The sequence below is a fragment of the Kogia breviceps genome, chromosome 1 (assembly GCF_026419965.1).
Source record: "Kogia breviceps isolate mKogBre1 chromosome 1, mKogBre1 haplotype 1, whole genome shotgun sequence".
NCBI lineage: Eukaryota > Metazoa > Chordata > Mammalia > Artiodactyla > Physeteridae > Kogia > Kogia breviceps.
In genome coordinates, this window is record NC_081310.1 from 168380189 (window position 1) to 168401522 (window position 21334).

The 21334-nt window shown below is 43.9% G+C and overlaps 1 protein-coding gene across 6 annotated transcripts in view; it reads left to right on the top strand.

The window, feature by feature from the left end:
• Positions 1 to 21334, top strand: part of HIVEP3 (HIVEP zinc finger 3) — a 503326-nt gene that overhangs the window by 97442 nt on the left and 384550 nt on the right. For all 6 annotated transcript variants that reach the window (XM_067010057.1, XM_067010052.1, XM_067010063.1 and 3 more), the window contains exon 2: positions 6776 to 6886. The gene's annotated coding sequence lies outside the window, so the exon portion shown is untranslated. The remainder of the gene's footprint in view (positions 1 to 6775; positions 6887 to 21334) is intronic.

Below are 21334 nucleotides of genomic sequence, written 5' to 3' on the forward strand. Positions count from 1 at the left end.
TAGAACAGGAATTGGCAACATTTTTCTGAAAAGGGCCACATAGTAAATATTTTAAACTTTGCAGGCCGTATATGGTCTATATTGTAAACTCTTTTTTGTTTTTCTTTTTTACAGTCCTTAAAAAATGTAAAAACCATTCTTAGCTCACAGACTATTAAAAAAATGTAGCCTGCATGGAGGGCTATAGTTTGCCAACCTCTGTTCTAGAACAAAAAGGGTGATAAGACTGGGATCATGTCTAAAGATGTACAAGAGGGCTTCCCTGGTGGCGCAGTGGTTGGGGGTCCGCCTGCCGATACGAGGGATGCCGGTTCGTGCCCCAGTTCGGGAGGATCCCGTGTGCTGCTGAGCGTCTGGGCCCGTGAGCCGTGGCTGCTGGGCCTGTGCGTCCGGGGCCTGTGCTCCGCAACGGGAGAGGCCACAGCAGTGAGAGGCCCATGTACCTAAAAAAAAAAAATGTACAAGAATATGTCCAGAGGAGGTGGTCAAGATGGGGAAGGGTCTCTGGATGAATTCACAAGAGTAGTAACTGAAGGCATTGGTTACTTTTAGTCTGGAGAAGCTGAGACTCTTAATGAGATGATCATTGTCTTTAGATATTTGAATGACAGTCAGGTGGTTAGGAGAGACCTTTGTTCTATATGTATCCAAAGGGAAGAACTAGAATCAGTGAGAGGATGCTCTGGGAGACAGACTGCTGCCCAGCATAAGGAAGGACTTTCTCACTATTGGTTACCATTTGTGGAGCCCTTATTGTCAGGCATTGTTCAAAGTCCTTTACATAGATGGTTTCACTTTACCTTCCACAACCCCATCAGGTCGGTATCATTCCTACCTCTACTTTATGGATGAGACAAAGCAGCATTAGAAGGTTATATAACTTGCCCAGGCATACGTGCTACTAAGTGGTAGAGCCATAATAACTACAATTCTCTACTGCTACCTTGCATTCAAATTAAATGAGATTAGATATGTATATAATTTAGCAGTGCCAGGCACATAGTAAGTATTTTTGCTGGTAATAATTATTATTATAATCCTTAGGAAGTACTGTTTCTCATCATGGTGGTTGTATTAGTTTCCTATGACTACTATAACAAATAACCACAAACTTTGTGGCTTAAAACAATATATTTATTTCCTTAGAGTTCTGGAGGCCAGAAATCTGAAATCAGTTTCACTGGTCTGAGGTCAAGGTGTCAGCAGGGCTGTGCTTTCCGGAGCCTCTAAGGGGAGAATCTGTTCCTTGCTGCTTTCAACTTCTGGTGGTTTCTGGGTTTCCTTGGTTTGTGGCTGCATCACACCAATCTTGGCCCCTATGGTCACATTTCCTTCTCCTCTCTGCCTTCAGCCTCCCTCATATAAGGATACTTTGATTCTATTTAGTGCCCTCCCAGATAATCCAGGATAACCTCCTGATCTCAAGAGCCTTCAATTAACCACACCTTTTGCCATATAAGGTACTAGTCACAGTTTCCAGAGGTGAATGTCTTTGGGGGGCATTTTTAAACCTATCACAATGGTATTTAAACAGACACTGGATAACCACTATTTTTCTTTTCTTCCCACTATTAGAAAAAAAAAAAAACAGCAACTTTATAACATTCTGTGATTTATTGGTCAATCATAGTATCTGTTTTGCCTTGTGGTATTTGTGTGTGTGTGGGTATGATAGAATATATTTTGTTTAAGGTATGAGTTAGAAGCAATACCGAATACCACAGTCTGACACTATTTATTGAATAACATTTTTTCCTCCCATTGATTTAAAATTCAGTTTTTATCACCTATCACATAGCAAACACTATACTTGAAGCTGTTTCTTAACTTCATTCAGTTCCATCGTCTATTTTTAGGTTTCTGCAATTGTGCTATATTGTTTTATTTACTGTAGCGTGTATATTCACTGTTGATAAATTCAGTCCCGTTCTGACTTCCCTCCCTGGTGGTGCAGTGTTAAGAAACCGCCTGCCAGTGCAGGGGACACTGGTTCGAGCCCTGGACCAGGAAGATCCCACATGCCACGGAGCAACTAAGCCTGTGCGCCACAACTACTGAGCCTGCGCCCTAGAGCCCACGAGCCACAACTACTGAGCCGGCGTGCCACACATACTGAAGCCCACGTGCCTAGAGCCTGTGCTCCGCAACAAGAGAAGCCATTGCGTTGAGAAGCCCACGCACTGCAACGAAGAGTAGCCCCTGCTCACAGCAACTAGAGAGAGCCTGTGTGCAGCCAAATATAAATAAATAAATAAGTAAATTTATATATATAAAAAAAATTCAGTCCCCTTCTATTCTTCTTTTTCAATTTTCTTGGCTAATGGCTCTTCTACTGTTTTCTTTGTCATTGTGTATTTGAACTTAAAAAATTCCTTATTATCATTTTAATGTGGTCTTGGGAAGAGAGGTGATAAATGGAGTTCTAATTGCCTTCCATAATGATCCTCCCACCCTATTTTTTTATTCTAGTGATTTTCCTTACCCATCTCCATTGAGATTTTCCAGTTTTTTGGTTGAAATCATATGGAAGTTAAATTCCAGATTTCTTTCTCTCATCCTCTCTCTTTCTACCTATCTTATGTTAACAATTAAATTAAACTTTACAACCACATTAACTGTTATATTTGTACTTAACCATATATTATATTGGCTTTATTCCTCATTACATTTTCTTATATAACATGTCTTCTCTTTTCTTGAGTTTATTATTCTGGCTTATTTTCTTCCTTGGCTGGAACAGATCTTCAAGTAATCTTTTTTTTTTAAATTTAATAAAGGGTATTTCTGTGTCTTTGAACATGCCTTTCTTTTGTTATCACGTGTGAGAGAAATTATAATTTGGCAGCTGGTAGAATTCTCGAGTTACAATAAGATTTCCCTAGAATTTTATAAAAATTGTGCCACTGTCTTTTAGCCTAGTGTTGCAGATGTGAAGTCTGACGTCAGTCTGACTTTCTTTCCTTTTAAGCAGCCTGAATCTTCTTCCCTATCAGGAAGCCTGCAGTTGTTTCTCTTTGCTCTTGGAGTAGGAGACTGCATCTAGAATTGTGTATTCTTTCAGAATCCTGCTTGCAGCACTCAGCAGACCCATATGATCTAAGGCCTCGATGCTTTCATCAGCTCAAGGAAATGTTCTTCTATTTCTTCCTTGATTGTTGCTTTTCCCCTTCCTTAATGATGTCATCTCCTTCCAGAACTTCATTTAGACTAATATGGGATGTTCTAGATTTCTCTGTTATATCTTGTGTCTTGTTTGATTATAAATTTTTTTCTTTCTCTGTTTTTTTCTTTCTTCATTTTTGTTTGTGTGTGTGTGTGTGTGTGTGTGTGTGTGTATGTGGCATACCAAAATGAGCTGTGGTCCTGCCCCTTTTCAGACTTTGACTTCTTCCTATATTAGGGACAAACTTCACACTTTCCAAAGACGCCCTGGAATCGTTGCTGTTCTTTGTGGAGAAAACATGCCTAGTTCCTGATGTCCTTTCATTTGCCTCTGAACTGATGCCTGCGACCCTCATCTGATCTTTGATCGTCTGAGCTTGGGGTTTTCCAGGACCTTTTTCTGGAAGGCTGTGCACTTTCTTCTTAGGGGGCCTGTGCAGAATCATACATGGACTTATCAGCACTAATCACCTTTTCTTCAGCGACATCTCATCTGCTTTATATCTTCCCCATATTCTTTAAAATGTAGGCTTGGGGCCTCCCTGGTGGCGCAGTGGTTGAGAGTCCGCCTGCCGATGCAGGGGATACGGGTTCGTGCCCCGGTCCGGGAGGATCCCACGTGCCGCGGAGCGGCTGGGCCCGTGAGCCGTGGCCGCTGGGCCTGCGCGTCCGGAGCCTGTGCCCCGCGACGGGAGAGGCCGCGACAGTGAGAGGTCCGCATACCACAAAAAAAAAAAAAAAAAAAAAAAAAAAATGTAGGCTTTACTGATGGCATCTTTCTCTGGGTCCCAGCATTGCCTCTAGTGTTTTGGTCATATAAATGTGGGGTTTTGTTTTGTTTTTGTTTTGTGTTTTGGAGGAGAAGGAAGGAGTAAATGTCTGAGTGCAGTTTTGCTATCCCCCCAAATTAAAAGTCCCAGGGTGGAAACAGTAGAGGTGAGTGAAGCATCACATGCATGGCTGGATGGAATGACCTTTCAGCTACATCTAGCTCTGGGAGGCTTGTCTCTGAAGTCTAAAGAATAAAGCAGCATAATTAAAGGTTTAAGAAACAACTTTTACATACCAGTCCAGAGAGATAGGTTTTAATTTAGCCGGGAGAACAGAGTGAGGTGAGACTTAAATGGTGACTGAAACGACTAAAGATATAGCAGGAGAGACTAAGCTTAAATTACAGCCAAAGTGATTCAGGTTGGTCACTACAAAGACCATTTAACTCTGAAACACTTGTGTGGCATCACAGGGCATTGACTAACCAAGTTAGGAAGCCTCTTTTTTCTGGTGAGTTTTCTTGGAGGGTTAAGAGCTGTTCTATTTAAGGGAAGAGGATGGGCTAAATTGTCTTCCAGTTTCCCTGACAGCCTTGGGATATTATGATTATGATACCTTGGTGCATATGATATTAGTGTTTTCACCCAGCCTTACTGATAATTTTTATGTTTCAGCGTGAGCAGAGACTGTTTTTTATCAGGAACACTTCCTCCAAATCTTTAAAACCGAATGGAGACATCTTCCCCTAACCTGCTGAGAAGAACAAGAATTTCAGTGGCTTCCTCTCTCCTGCAGCTGGAAGCAGCGCAGCTCCCAGTGTGACTGGAGACGCGCTCCCATCCCCTGGCGGTCCCCTCCCCCAGGGCAGGCTAGAGAGACCAGCCGGGAGGAGAGGGCCTGGGGCGGATGGGTGGGGGGAGGAGTGACAGAGTGAAAGGCTCCCTGTGGTAGGTCTGCGCCTTGTCACAGAGCCTCCTGGGCTCAGGTCTGAGGTGGCCACGGGAGAGCCAGTTCCAAGCTGTGTGGCTGTTGACATTTCCGGCTGGCAGTGCCCAGCCAATCAGTGACAGGTCCAGCTAGCTTGGGTGATGACACACGAAATATGATAATTTTCTGCTAAAGAGCCCTGGGAGCTGGGAGAGAAGGGTGTGTGTGTGTGTGTGTGTGTGTGTGTGTGTGTGTGTGTGTGTGTGTGTGTGTGTGTGTGTGTGTGTGTGTGTGTGTGTCTGGGAGGGGGCAGTGCAGGCAGTGGCTGTGATGAGGTGAGAGGGTGACGGTGCATTGGTTTCAGTGGTTTGCTCAGGGAGGGTGGGCTCCGAGCCTACGGCTAGAGGGACATGCTGCTGGTGTTGCTGCTGCTGGCCTGGAACCAGGGGAGCGGAGCCAGCGCCCTTTTGAAGCTCTGGGGCTCCTGGGGTGTAAAAGAAACTGTAAAAGAAGGAAACTGCATTTTCCTTCCTTTCAAACATAAGTGAGGTGAGGAGTTCTGGTTTCTTCTCAGGGCTACCTCTTGAAAAGCCAACACTGGAATAATAAACACCACCTGGGTGGCTGAAGTACTTAATGAATAATGTTTTTTTCCATTGGGGCAGGGGCGTTGTTTTCTATCCTCAAGCCCCACCCCCAGTTTTCTACTTCCTTGCTTATTAACCTAGTCCTGAAAAAAGAAGTAAACAAACAAAAACCCAACAACCAAACAAAACCAGCTTGTTAACAAAATCTTGAAGAAGGGCCTAAGTTTGCATCTTAGAGACTGTAAAGGTTCAGGTGGTAGTTTTGATTCCAGATACTGGTTGGAAAAAAAAAAACATGTGTTGGAACAAGATCTGGTCCTAGATTACATTATAGTTTGCAAGTAGTGCCAGAGGATTCTTTAGTTTGAGGGCATGGCAGTGCCCTGTGGTTAACTGGAGCTGGTGGAGGCCCCCACTTCCTTCAGCTGCCCTGGTAGGCTTCCTGGTCCTTTATCAGCAGGTAGGGGTTCGTGAGGGGTGACACCCGTGCTGACAAGTGTCCCTGGCATTGTCTGACCCCATGAACATGTGTGTTCAGAAGTGAAGGATGGTAGTGTTTACATAACATGCTGATTAGTCACTGAGGAACTCATCACTGCAATAAATGGGTCTAGTTTTATGCCTTGCCTTTGCTCTTTCCCTCCCTCTCTCTCCTTCTCTCTCCCTCCCTCTCTCTCTCTCTCTTTCTCTCTCTCTCTCTCTCTCTATCTTTCTCTCTCTCTGTATATATACATACATATATATATATATATATATATATATATATATATATGTTTGTAAAAAGGCACTGATGAATGAAATCATCTCTGCGAGCAAGCCTGCCCTGTGGCTTTAGGCATGGGACTGGCTTCCTGCGCTTGGAGTGACAGCTATTCAGAAGTGATAATTGGTGTACTGTATCTTTAAAAGGTTAAAAACCCTTTCAAAAAAGGTCTGAACTCATAGTGGAAAATACAGGCGAGGCAGGGGTTGGCTCTGGATTCAGAAAACAGCTGCTGATTTGATTCCGTGTCTGAGGGCTGCATTTATTCCGTGTTTTTCAGCAGCAGGAATTCAAGAGGGATGCTACTGTTTGGGTTTCTGATCGTGATTTATATTTATTCAGAGGAATAACAGAGGGTGGATCTGTTCCCGGCGCGAGCATGCTCACAACCAGCCGACTCTCCCATTATCCAACTGCCTAGTTTGGTGCTTCAATGTACATGTATATTTCGTGTACATATGTGTGTATACAAACGCGCATGCATGCCTGGATGGACATATGTGTGCACAGGTTATCTTTTAAGGACAATTCTTTCAATAAGGTCTTTACCCCTTACTTGAAACAGGTGTTCAGGAAAAAATGCACAAAATCCTGACTGACCGGAATAATTCATGAAGAAGGGGCTGGATCCGTGGGTCAGAGAACACAGGACCAGTTTGCCATCCCAAGGCCGAAGGTAGGGGACTCTGGATTTTTATTCGGCGGAGGGATGCCTCGCGCTTTATTTTATTTATTGTTTTTTTGCCAGCGGCCGCCACGGGCAAGTGAAATAGCGAGCTGCGATTCCATGTCGTCGTGGCCTTTCTTGGGCGAGGTGTCCGGTGGCGGAGGCGCCGGGAACGGCCGGGTGGGCGGCCGCGCGGCGTGCGGAGCCCTCGGTGGCCTGAGCGGGCTCCCTGGCCCGGTGCCGGGGGAGCGGCGGGAGCCTCAAGTGACCCCCGCGCGTCAATCACGGCGGCAGCGGCGGCTGTAACCCTCTGCGCGCCGCGCGCTCCCCACACTTCGGCAGTCCGGCGGCACCGGCGCAGTGGGGCCTCCCTCTCCTCTGAGCCCCAGCGGTCGAGCTAATGCCTCGTCCACCGCAGCACCTGCAGTTTTTTCTGCTGCCCTGGCTGCGGCTCCGGGGTTGTTCAGACCCCTCTGAGCCGTCTGTGTTGCCGAAAATGAGATCAGAGGACGCTGGGTGCCCAGACAGAGGGGAAATCTTCCTAGCCCCCGCCCCCAAATGTTCCTAAAGCAAAATCACAACCTCCCCTCCTCCAAAGAAAATCAAACCAAACCCAAACTCTTACTCTGTTGGGGATTCTCGCCTTAACCCTCTCCCAGTCGTGCCCCACATTTTACCATCCTTTAAAATGAGAAACACCGCTGGTGCTGAATGGCCCCTGCTGAGACTGTACAAGCTGCCCGAGGACTCCTGAGCGTGGCCGACACCCTGAACTCGCGGAGACTCGGACCGAAGTGTTGGAGAGGCGCTGGAGGCCAGGCGTGGGTTTGGTTGACTGCGGCTGCTTTGGTTTACGTTGCAGGTCGCAGGTCGGGACTACTTCTTTGGCTTGGCCCGCCCTTGAACTTTGGGGGTCGTGGATGCCGGCAGGAGGGTCTGCGGGGTCTGGTTGCTGGGTGAGCGGTACCTTGGCCCTTTTTCTGCCGCGCACCTCAAGTTTCCGGCCACCCTAGGCATTGGAACCGCAGTAGCCGGGTGCTCGCCACCCCCCAGCTGTGTCTTGTGCTTCGTTTTCGGTTGTGTTAAAACTGGCTTGCTTTCTGGTTGTTGGGGGAGGGGAGAAGGGGGAGCCTGAGGTGTGTCCTGAATTGATCTCCACCCAGCGTTCTCCAGCCCTTGTTTGCGTGATTATGTAACTTCAACCAATGATCAGACCGTGCGCCCCAGCAACTCCCACCGTCTCCCGTCCTCCCCCCCCCCCGACTGAAGAAGTCGGGTCCTATGTTGACGATGTTTTTGTGTAACTGTGTGTATCAGCGGGGCAGGGACAGTGTGGGGAAGAGGGGGAATGATTTGAGCAATTTATGTGAAGAACATGGGGGGCAAAGATCACGTGTCCATTAGGGTTAGCAGTGGAATTGGCTTTGGGTTGGTGTTGATCTAAAGACTCTCCCACATCCCTTTCAGCTAGTCATTGCTTGTCTGAACTTGCATTTGGTCATGTCACCCCCCCCTCTTGAATCCTGGAGAAGGTTGGAATCGTCCCTGCAAGACCCCTGGGTTCCTAACTAGATGCATAACACGAATCCTGAATCCAGGGTGACTGCTAGGCTCATTTGTTTCAGGTTCTAGCTGTTCTTCATACTTCTGCTGAGGGAAAGATTTTCTGCACGCTGTTTCAGCTTTGCTCTGGGGTTGGGCTATGCTGTGGGGCTGAAGAGTAGAACCCAGATGCTGGCTGAGCTGCTCGACATATGCTCTTTAGAGCTCTGATGACTTGCAGTTGCTGGAGGCCCTATACATTCTTGCATTAAATACTGTGGGATTTTTTCTTTTTTTTTTTTTTGCAAGGTAGGAGAACAGCTGTCCCATCAAGATATCTGCAGGCAGAGGGGGAAAGGTGTCCATGACACTCAGCTCTCTCTCCTTCCTCCCCACTCTGTCTGTTTAGCTAAGGTACCCACAGGACACAGAATTGTTGCATGGGGCCCTTTTATCACACCCCTTGGTGCCTCAGCCTAGGGCTCCTAGACAGACTTGTTAATTTAGCAGGAAGTCTGGCCTTTCAGGCTGAGATGGTTTTACTGTCCTCCGCACCCTGTTGGGTCTGCTCTAAGGGACAGCGACAAAGTTGTGCGCCGTGGCAGTGGATGAAGATGTTCCCCAACAGCGCTGTTGCTGAACTGTCTCTGCCTGCTGTGTCTCAGTGGCAGTCACCCTCCTGGAGTGGAGGAGCGTGTGTTGCCTTTGGGTTCTTGCCAAGTGAGCCATCGAGGCACTTGGTGTATGAAAGGTACGAGCAAGAAGCAGAGGCATTTAGTCTGAAATCCTGGCAGATTCCAGGCCCCGACTTGATGGGAGATAATGTTCAGAAAGTTGTGTGACAACTGGATAGCTTTTATCTTGTCTCTCATTTGCTCTGTGAGTTCCCTGATGCCTTTCAGGTTCTTCTCTGTTCTCCAAGCTGCCCATCAAGGAGGCCCAGACATACTGTCCTTCCCTCTGTGTCTGGTGGAATCAAAGCATATTTACAAATCTGCAGATGCACTGGGCAAGCAGGGCAGGAAACACTGGCTACGTGAATAGGCAGCACGGTGTTTCAGGACAGACTGGGCCAAAGCCCTTGACCAAGGTCGTTCTTCATCTGTAAAGTGGGTGTCAACGTTGTAGCCTTACCAAGCCCACTGGCATATCTTGAGAAGTAAATGAGTTGGGCTAAAAAGTAACATGTGCTCTGTAGCTGGTGGATGTTAGGATGATACCATGACAATCTGGAATGCACATTTATATGAGGTTATTTAGCCATCTGGGACCTAAATGGTAAAGCAAGAGAGATGCCGTAAGTCCATGAGCTCAGGTCAGGTATTATGATCACTGGAAAATTTCATTGCAGAAAATTTCAGTCTCTTTTGCAGGACTCTTCATTTACACAAAGTTCTAAGAGGTTCGATGATTAGTTTGCCAATTATACCCAGAAAATTGGAAGAGATTGATAAAGTAGTGTACAAGGGTTCATATAGCTCTTTTGTAAAATATCACTAAGAAGTACTAGTAATGTAAGAAATAGAAATACTAAACAAGTTTAAAATAAAATTTAAAAGGCACAGGAATTCAAAGTATAGAATTTTGAGACTATTTAACATAAGTATTTAATGTGAGCAATTCAGTGAAATTTTATATATTTTGATAGGTCTTCAGAACACTGTCTTGTAGCATAATAACTGATGCTCACAGTGACCTATATGCATCAAGAGGAGTTTAAATGGCATTTTGTGTGTCCAGCTTCAAAAGGCATGAGAATATGAAGTATACCCCAAATGACTTTTTTCACCTGAGGTTTCTGGACAGCCAAGGGCTTATTGATCAAAATTGTATAATAACTATAAAGCCCCGCTTTTGAAATTAATTGAGAACTTTATGATCTTTTGCTGAAATTTGGCAGGGAACTATTATGCTAGAATTAGTAGTACTTATGTTCTAACATTTGATGTTATAGAAAATTCTAAGAAGGAGGCATGGGAACCTCAGCCTGTCTCGCTCTGACCAGAGACACATTTAGAACCTTCCAACTTGGCAACTTTAATGCTGGAATTAATTGGAAGAGACTGGATGATGGAAAAGACGAGGCAGGAGAGGTATGTGCTTCTTATGTCAGTGTAGGGAACGTGGACTCCCCACCACCAGTGTGCTGTTAAAAAACGTTCAAGGTGTCATGACAACACCCTCATGTTAAACTGTGGTGTTGACTCAATTCAGACATGCTGTTCAAAACTGGAAGGATATGTGAGTTACAACATGGGCTTTGCCTGAGCTTTGCCTGACCCTCTGCTGATTTGCTTAGTTACAGTTTATTCCAAAACAAAGGCAACAGGAAAGACACAAGTACAGGAAAATTAATGCTGACACTTTTTAAAGAGTACTGTATATTTAACTTAATTTTTAAATTTAATGCATATGTCAAAAACGTGAAGGCCCTAATTAAAAGTAGCAGAAGACCTTTTTTTTTCTCCTTAGATTCCATATAAGGAAAAAAAAAAGGTCATGAAGAACCTAGGGGTAAGATGGGAATAAAGACACACCTACTAGAGCATGGACTTGAGGATATGGTGAGGGGGAAGGGTAAGCTGTGACAAAGTGAGAGAGTGGCATGGACATATATACACTACCAAATGTAAAATAGATAGCTAGTGGGAAGCAGCTGCATGGCACAGGGAGATCAGCTCAGTGCTTTGTGACCTCCTAGAGGGGTGGGATAGGGAGGGTGGGAGGGAGGGAGACGCAAGAGGGAAGAGATATGGGAACATACGTATATGTATATCTGATTCACTTTGTTATAAAGCAGAAACTAACACACCATTGTAAAGCAATTATACTCCAATAAAGTTGTTAAAAAATAAAAAGTAGCAGAAGAGTATTGCTCAGTTTCTAGACACACATAAGTTCATCATTTTGGTAAATTATTTGAAGAACGTTTTGAACTTATTAAAAGAAACTCTCAATAACAGGCCACTGAATATGATCAGAAATGCTCAGAACTGTCCCGAGTTTCCACGTATATAAGCAAAGGGATACTGATGTAATAAGATGGATAAAACGCTATTCTCTGAAATCCCAGGGGGCTTGAAAGGCAGAGGAGGTAGGGGTTGATGGTGGGAGGTGACTGAACCACTTTCTCCAAGGGGCTGCCCTTTTGGGAGGGTCACATTTGGGAATGTGTGCTTAGGCTATTGATCCGGTCTGTTCCTGAAAACCATGCATGCATGAGTGATTTGATTCCTCCCCTCATTACTAAGTGCTACAAAATACCAGGTGTGCCTGGCATTCTTCTGAAAAAAAAATTTAAAAGGGTGGAGCTTTACATCTAGATGTGCAGTAGAGATGAACTGAGAATACCCCTTAGATCCAGCAGTGAAGCCAGGGAGAAACATACAGAAGTCAATCTCAAGAATCATGGGAAGTCTCTGGATGTCCATGGGTCCTTGAATTGGAATTCAGGGCAAACTTAAAAAAAAAAAAGAGTAATATACATGACTGGGATCCAAAGAAAAGCTGATAAACAAATAATACAGATGGAAAAAAATAAGACCAGTGTTATAAATATATGACATGCTCTGCTGAGCCTCTGTCACCAAAGTTAGTCTCTTCAGGAATTGCAGGCTCTGCATTAGATGCCGAAACTATCTTAAGATCAGAGGAGGGACTTCCCTGGTGGCGCAGTGGTTGAGAATCAGCCTGCCAATGTAGAGGACATGGGTTTGAGCCCTGGGCTGGGAAGATGCATTTGCCATAGAGCAACTAACCCCGTATGCCACAACTTCTGATCTCACGTACCACAACTACTGAAGCCCGTGTGCCTAGAGCCCATGCTCCAAAACAAGAGAAGCCACTGCAATGTGATCAGGAACAAGACAAGGTTGCCCACTCTCACCACTATTATTCAACATAGTTTTGGAAGTTTTAACCATGGCAATCAGAGAAGAAAAAGAAATAAAAAGAATCCAACTTGTAAAAGAAGAAGTAAAACTGTCACTGTTTGCAGATGACATGATGATATATATAGAAAATCCTAAAGATGCCTTCAGAAAAATACTAGAGCTAATCAATGAATTTGTTAAAGTAGCAGGATACAAAATTAATGCACAGAAATCTTTTGCATTTCTATATACTAACCATGAAAAATCAGAAAGAGAAATTAAGGCAACAATCCCATTCACCATTGCAACAAAAAGAATAAAATACCTAGAAATAAACCTACCTAAAGAGGCAAAAGAGCTGTATGTAGAAAACTATAAGGCACTGATGAAAGAAATCAAAGACAATACAAACAGATGGAGAGATATACCACATTCTTGGATTGGAAGAATCAACATTGTGAAAATGACTATACTCCCCAGAGCAATCTACAGATTCAGTGCGATCCCTATCAAATTACCAATGGCATTTTTCACAGAACTAGAACAGAAAATCTTAAAATTTGTATGGAAACAAAAAAGACCCCGAATAGCCAAAGCAATCTTGAGAAAGAAAAATGGAGCTGGAGGAATCAGGCTCCCTGACTTCAGACTATATACTACAAAGCTACAGTAATCAAGACAGTATGGTACTGGCACAAAAACAGAAATATAGATCAATGGGACAGGATAGAAAGCCCAGAGATAAACCCACACACATATGGTCACCTTATCTTTGACAAAGGAGGCTGGAATATACAGTGGAGAAAAGACAGCCTCTTCAATAAGTGGTGCTGGAAAACTGGACAGCTACATGTAAAAGAATGAAATTAAAACATTCCCTAACACCATACACAAAAATAACCTCAAAATGGATTAAAGACCTAAATGTAAGGCCAGACACTATCAAACTCTTAGAGGAAAACATAGGCAGAACACACTGTGAAATAAATCACAGCAAGATCCTTTTTGACCCACCTCCTAGAGTAATGGAAATAAAAACAAAAATAAACCAATGGGACCTAATGAAACTTAAAAGCTTTTGCACAGCAAAGGAAACCATAAATAAGATGAAAAGACAACCCTCAGAATGGGAGAAAATATTTGCAAATGAAGCAACTGACAAAGGATTAATCTCCAAAATATACAAGTAGCTCAGGCAGCTCAATATCAAAAAAACAAACAACCCAATCCAAAAATGGGTGGAAGACCTAAACAGACATTTCTCCAAAGAAGACATACAGTTGGCCAACAAACACATCAAAGGTTGCTCAACATCACTAATCATTAGAGAAATGCAAATCAAAACAACAATGAGGTATTACCTCACACCAGTCAGAATGGCCATCATCAAAAAATCTAGAAACAATAAATGCTGGAGAAGATGTGGAGAATAGGGAACCCTCCTGCACTCTTGGTGGGGATGTAAATTGATACAGCCACTATGGAGAACAGCATGGAGGTTCCTTAAAAACGTTAACAGTAGAACTACCATACGACCCAGCAATCCCACTACTGAGCATATACTCTGAGAAAACCATAATTCAAAAAGATACATGTACCACAATGTTCACTGCAGCACTATTTACAATAGCCAGGACATGGAAACAACCTAAATTTCCATCGACAGATGAATGGATAAAGAAGATGTGGCACATATATGCAATGGAATATTACTCAGCCATAAAAGGAATGAAATTGAGTTATTTGTAATGAGGTGGATGGACCTAGAGTCTGTCATACTGAGTGAAGTAAGTGAGAAAGAGAAAAACAAATACCATATGCTAACACACATATATGGAATCTAAAAAAAAAAAAAAGGTTCTGATGAACCTAGTGGTAGAGTAGGAATAAAGATGCAGACGTAGGGAATGGACTTGAGGACACAGGGTGGGGAAGGGGAGGCTGGGACATAGTATATATAGCACTTACATATATACACTACCAAATGTAAAATAGATCGCTAGTGGGAAGCTGCTGTATAGCACAGGGAGATCAGCTGGGTGCTTTGTGATGACCTAGAGGGGTGGGATAGGGAGGGTGGGACGGAGGCTCAAGAGGGAGGGGATATGGGGATATATGTATTCATATAGCTGATTCACTTTGTTGTACATCAGAAACTAATACAATATTGTAGAGCAATTATACTCCAATAAAGATGTATTTAAAAAAAATCAGAGGAGCCCTGGTAAAAATGAACCGACTTAATTTTATTAGAAGAATTCTGAAAAAATCTCCTTAGTCAAGATTCAATACAGTAGACTCTTGACATTCTTTATAAATGCATCTCAAACCCTTTACAAATTCCAAAATTTGCAAATGCAGAAAAATTTGCATAGGCTCTTGACTTCCTTCTGAATCAGATTTCTGTCCAGAGAGGAGAGGTTTCCATAATTATTCACAGGCCACCAATGATTTGCCTTTTCAACTTGCACTCAAGGAAGCAATTTCAAATCCAGAGTTTCTGTTTCCCTGGTGGTATGTTGGGAGGGGGAGCTTTGACAAGACTCCCTCTTTGGCTAAGTGACTTGCTCTTGTGCTGTGTAGCTTTGCTACACAGTTCACACTTGTGCTTTAGGAAAAGGAGGGTCGCCATGTGGCATGGCTCTTAGGAGTGGTTCACAAATAACTGAAAAAAGTGAATGGTGTGTCTACAGATGCCAAGCAGCTGCTGGAATTGGTTAAAAAAAAATCACACAGGCACGCAACCTCCCAAACTCCCTCCACTCCCTGGCCTTCAATATAGATTTAATACACTCTTAGAAACTTCCCCTGACTGTCAGCATATCTCATGGAGAGAACTGGGGCATCACACAGCTGAAGCGTATGGTGAAAGACAGAACAAATCTAGGCAAGAGAGACAGAATGTAGTCATTTGCTCCATGCCCTCATTTTAAAGATTTCAAAATTTGAGAAGATTCCAGGAGATTAAAAAAAAAAAAAAAAAACCCCACTGTGCTTATGATTATATTTAATGAAAAGAGCCAGAGCAGAATGTACTCTGAAGGTTGGGCTTTCCTGCTCCTCATTGGAGATGTTCTTACAAGAATCTTTCTGGAGTGATTTGGGGAGAAGCTCGTAGAATTTGAAGTGGGTTTAAGAGTTCCACCAATTACAACTGAGGAGATCATTTTTGCCAAGCCCCTAGAAGAGCTATGGCAGGAACCACAGCCATTTGATATGAGAGTTTCTTATTAAATTTTTCTTGATAAAATCCTTTTAAATAATTTAAATGAAATAGCCACTAGATACAAAAGAACACTTATATACTGTATATAAAGGTTTAAAGAATAATCATTCTTCATATTATATTATGATCAACACTCATGTCCTCACCAGTCAATTTAAGAAAAAACATGTTACTGTTACCTTCGAAGAGTGGTACCCCTCTCCATCTCATCCCACCCCTCCCTTTTCAGGGATAATCATTTTCTGGACATGTCTGTCTCTTTTCCCCATGCTTTTCTTTATTGTCTCACCCTTTATATTTGCATCTCTAAGCCACATCTTTAGTTGTACATGTTTGTGAATGTCATATAAGTGGAATACTGTTTATATTCTTGTGTTCATCGTTAGCCCATGCATACCAGAGGCTGTACTAGTTGACAAACAACTGAAATATTAATATTTCCATATCAGTTGGTGGTAAATTGCTGCTTACCTAACTCCTCCCCCCACCCCCCACCCCCCGTGCTCCCATGAAACCTATTCCAGTCCCTTCACCTTCCTAAAGGGATTACACCTGGCACAGCAGGGGGTATTGGGACCCATCTCCAGTCCTGTGGCCAGAATCCCTTCTGACTATACAATCCCTGTCCCAGCTAGTTGTTAAATGTTTCATTCCTGGATTTGTTCATATTGTTGACTGTAGCTTAAGTTTTTTCATTTTGCTGAACTGTGCTTCCATGGAATGAATATATTGTGGTTTTTATATATCTATTCTGCTATCAGTGAACACTTAAATCATTTCCAGTTTTTTACTCTTGTAAATGGTGCTGCTGTGAACGTTCCCCTGGTGAGCATGTATATTAGTTTACTTAGGGAGTATACATAGGAGTAGAATTACTGGTCACAACTGTGGGCATCTTCAAAGCTTCTAGAATAATTCCAAATTAATTTCCATCATGTTCCATAAATTTCACCTCAATAAAAGAATTTCTTAGCAATTTCTTAGCTTGTAAGCCATTTTAAAAGATGTTTTTTCTCTAATATCCAGTTTTCTTAGTTGTTTTCAGTAGACTTACCTATATACCTAGCCCACCATAGCGCTGGAAATAAAGTCTACAGGGTTTTTTTAATACCACAGTAAACCTGAACACTTGTTAACTGTGAAAGACAATGCTGAGTCTATTGACAGGAGGTATTATATATTTGCATGTGTTTATTACAATGGTTTATTCAGTTTATGCCATGATTCATTCCATAGATAAGATGGTATGCTCTTAGAAATGTAACTTAGGTTCCTTCCAGGCTAAGATAGAAGACAAGTTGGTGCTAGTGGATTGAGTATGAATGTTCTAAACCTGCCAGAGAGTCTGACCAGAGTAGAAATGAGTGATATTGAGTAGATAACAGTTAGTTTAGCCTTTAAATGCAGAAGTACATCAACTACTAGGGATTTAATTCTTCTTTCTTGGTAACTTGGGGGAGCTGATGGGTTTTTGGTTGATTTTCAGTTCCACGCATGGGCAGTCCTGTTCCATTAGGACATTTCTCCTGGTTGCAGCTCTCTTCCAAACCTGAAACACAGTGAATTAGGATTAGAGACTGTCTCTTTCCTCTTCCATTTACTAAGAGCTAGATGTCCAGAATTACTCACCTCTTCTCTTCTGGATGCCTGGTTTTTGGCCAGAGTTCTACCTTCATGCTACCCTTATCTCTCTGTACTTAGCTTGTTATTGAATGATAGGCCTTATCACATGGAAACCAACTCTCTTTGGGAGAAAAAAAAGTGCAACCGTCTCGTTCTCTAAGACTGGCTCTCTCAGTTTCCAGCAAAGGACTTGGATGGCAGCTGGTATCCCCTGCTCCTCCCACTGGCTACGTGGCTGGGTTGTGCTTGGCTGAACTCAACTTCCAGGCCTTTCGGCCAAGGGATTTTGTAACTCTTTGTTGTTGTAAGGGGTTTGTCCAAGACAGTCCTGGCTGGTGACACTGATGTGCTTTACTCCTAGGCCAGCAGGAACTGCTGCTCACTTCCTGGTATGACTTCTGAGCAAAGGGCCTTCAGGTTGTCATTGTCCCCTTCCCTTCCTGTGAGCCTACTAGTGATGGGGCAGAGCAGATGGACATTCCGGCTGCCACAAGCCTCCTGCGGGTCCAGGGGAGGGACCCGCGCCGGTCTCGTGTTCTGTCCCCATTCCTGCTGCCTTCCCGCCCTGTCCATGTCTCTGTTCCCTTCTCATCCAGCCCGGGCAGGGGCGCCCTGATGTGGTTGCTTTCTTACTCAGGTAGCCAGGTGAGAAAGGGGTAGGCGAAGGGTTCCTTCTCTTCCTCCATCCTTTCTAGGGTTTAAGATGGTAAGAGCTCATCTTGCTGCCACCTCAGATCAGTGTGACATTTGCTTCCCTGTTCTCTCCCTTTCTCCCCTGCTGCAGCCCCTCACCCCTACCCCCAGCCCCAAATGTTCTGGAGAGAGCAATTTAAGGGTGAGTGAAAATTTTTTCTTGGACAGAGACAAATTATCTCCCACCTTCCTAAGGCCAAGTAAATCTTGGAAAGGTGCTCCCCCTTTTTCATCTAATAGATGCATAGTTTCTACCTGCGAGGCAGAAGCCACAGAAGAGCCCAAGGAGAGCCTTGTGGGCTTGCCAGCCTTCTCTGTGGGTCACTGGCCAGTTTTGCAGAACATCTGCCCCTCTGAGGTCAGCTGCAAATTGGTCTGCCTGGGTATCTGATCACTTCCACTAATTTGTAATGGCAGCGCTGGAAATGCTCAGAGCTCAGCAGCCTGCCACAAGGCTTGGATTGGAAAGGGAGAGAGAGTAGGCTTTCAGGAGAGAGAGGAAGGAAGGAAAGAAGGGAGGATGGAAGGAAGGAGGGAGGGAGGGAGGGAAGAGGGAAAGAAAGAAAAGGAAAAGAAAAGAAGAAAGTAAAGAAAGCAGAACATATATTCTCTCACTCCTAGCACCTCAGGGTGAGGGCACTGCATCACATCAGATCTCGTTTTAAATTGAGTATAATATAATAAAACTCACACTTCTAAGTGTACAATTCAGTGAGCTTTGACAAATCTCTAAACACCCGTGTAGCCACATCACAATTAAGATATAGAACATTTTCGTCATCCCCCCAAAATTTCCTTGGCAAGGAAATTTCCTTTGCATTCATTTCTCCCCTCCCACCCTCTTCCCTTGACAACCACTGATCTGGTTTCTGAAACTGGAATTTGCCTTTTCTAGAACTCCGTATAGACAGAATCATAGAACAGGTACTTTTTTTTGCTCCTGACTTTGTACCCTGAGCCCAGTGCTTTGAGATTCATTCACACTGGGAGCATCAGCTGTTCATCCTTTGTGCAGCTGAGTAGTATTCCGTTGTACAGACGTACTGCCAGTTGCATTTGTCTCTTGCTAGAAATTCAGGTTGTTTCCAATTTTTGGCTATTGTAAAAAAAGCTGCCGTGAGCAATCACAATCTTTGTGTGTACATATATTTTCATTTCTCTTGGATGAATACTAATCAAGTTTCCTTTCTTCTTTATCTCTCCAGCAATTGGAAGGTTCATTTTATCTGCCTTTGTGACTGTCAGGCTGTCACCAGATGGCTCCTTCCATTTTCCTTCTTATGAGTGAGCCTCAAATAATAATGGGATTTTGGACACCATCACCTGTGCTCATCTTTAGTATATCCTGTAGACATTCTATTCTAATTGTCTGTTGACACCCTTACTAGCCTAGAAACAATATGGCATAGGAATTGAGAGCATGGACATTGGAGCCAGACTGCCAGGTTCATATTCCAGGGTCCATATTTCACTCTGTCACATATTAACTGTATGACCTTGGACAAATGACTTAACCTCTGTGTGCCTCAGTTTCCTCCTCTGCAAAGTGGGATAATAAGAGTACTAACCGAATGGGGCTATGAAATATCGATCAGATGATAGATGATACATAGATTGATAGATAGATAGTTAGATAGATAGATAGATATGCTTAGCCCAAAATAAATACTGTATTGTTGAATGGCTCAACAAAAAGGGATCTCAGGATCTGGGATGCACATGGTCAGATCTCCTTTTCTCAGTTCATGGTGAGATTGGAATAGTCTCCGTCAAGCTCTGTTGCCTGGCACCCTGGCATCCAAGCTCCCATTGGACCGCAAACACTACCTCTACACTGGGTGGACAGCAGTTTTTTCCCTTGTCACCCAACCAGCTCTTCCTCCAACTGGGATGCTAGCTGCCCCCCTTTACTCCTTGAATTGGAGCTCTGTTCATTTCTTCCAAGTGTTTATTACAGAAAAACACAACTACAAGTTGCAGAGGATCCAACTTGTTTGCTTTGTCCCAGTTCCTTGTCTGGGTTCTGGGTCCAGACGCATAAATAAGGTAGGAAGCAAGGCCTGGAAAGTCCCCTGCCACACTCTGAAATCCTCACATCCCAGATTTGCATGCATCTTCAGGTATCACAGGGTTTGAAGCTCTATGTTGATTAATGGTATGGCAGTGTGTGTGTGGGGGGTGGCCCATAGGCCCAGAACTATTTGTCCTATAACTCTATCAAGGATGTCACTGTTCGGGCAGCCTCCATGGGAGCCAGGGCTGTGGGTGCCCATCCCCAGCTCCTGTCACCTCTGTAAGCCAAGGACTGAGGCTCCCTTTGGAGTGTGACTGTGAGTCTCTCGTTAGGATGGGGGATATGAGGCCATTGAGTGCATAACTGGAAATGAGGATTTAGCTTCACAGCCCTACATCCAGAGAAACTCTTTCTGGGTCTGACCTTTTTTTCTCTCCAAGAATAAGATGACTCAGGGCCAGGATGATCAAACAACTAGAGAAATCAAAATGTGGGCTTGATCCTTGATCCTTGCCAAAGTGAGGTATCTGAACCGAAGTTTCCTATGAAAAGAATAAAGTTGCCAAAGTATGATCCTCTGTGGGTCTGTGGGGAGAACTCTGAGTGGTATGATGTGTTAACCACCTTGGTCGGGACACTCTGTGTAAAACATGGTATTTTATTAAACGTTTCCCTGAGTAATCTCAGTTAATTCACTCCGATGAGTAGAAGATGACCATTTTCCCTAGAGCAGTGCTTCCCATCCTAGGGGATTCTGACTTTATTGGTCTGGGGTGAGTGCTGGGCATTTGGACTTTTATTTAAAGTGCAGCCAAGGCCAGGGAACTGTTTTACAAACTAGGGACTTGAGCCTCCAGAGGTCAAAGTCACTGGCCCAGGGTCACACTGCTGTGCGTGGAGTTGCAGGATGGGAGCACAGGTGTGTGTGATTGCACCGCTTGGGCCTGAACGCCCTACTCTGGTGCTGATCAGAAAACTGTCAGCACTGTGGCTCCCAGGTGCTGGGCAGGAAACCATCAGTAGGGATACAAAGATGCTGATGACTTTCCCAGTGCTTCCTTACTGACCCAACACTCTTTTTTTTAAAATTATATCTTTTTTTTTAAACATCTTTATTTGAGTATAACTGTTTTACAATAGTGTGTTAGTTTCTCCTTCACAACAAAGTGAATCAGTTATACATATACTTACGTTCCCATATCTCTTCCCTCTTGCGTCACCCTCCCTCCCACCCTCCCTATCCCACCCCTCTAGGTGGTCACAAAGCACAGAGGTGAACTTCCTGTGCTATTCGGCAGCTTCCCACTAGCGATCTAATTTACATTTGGTAGTGTGTATATGTCCCTGCCACTCTCTCACATCGTCACCACTTACCCTTCCCCCTCCCCATATCCTCAACTCCATGCTCTAGTATGACCCAACACTCTCTAGAGTCTGAGCACGTGTGTGCTCCAAGTCTGAAAGGCTCCCAGGACAGAAAGCCATCG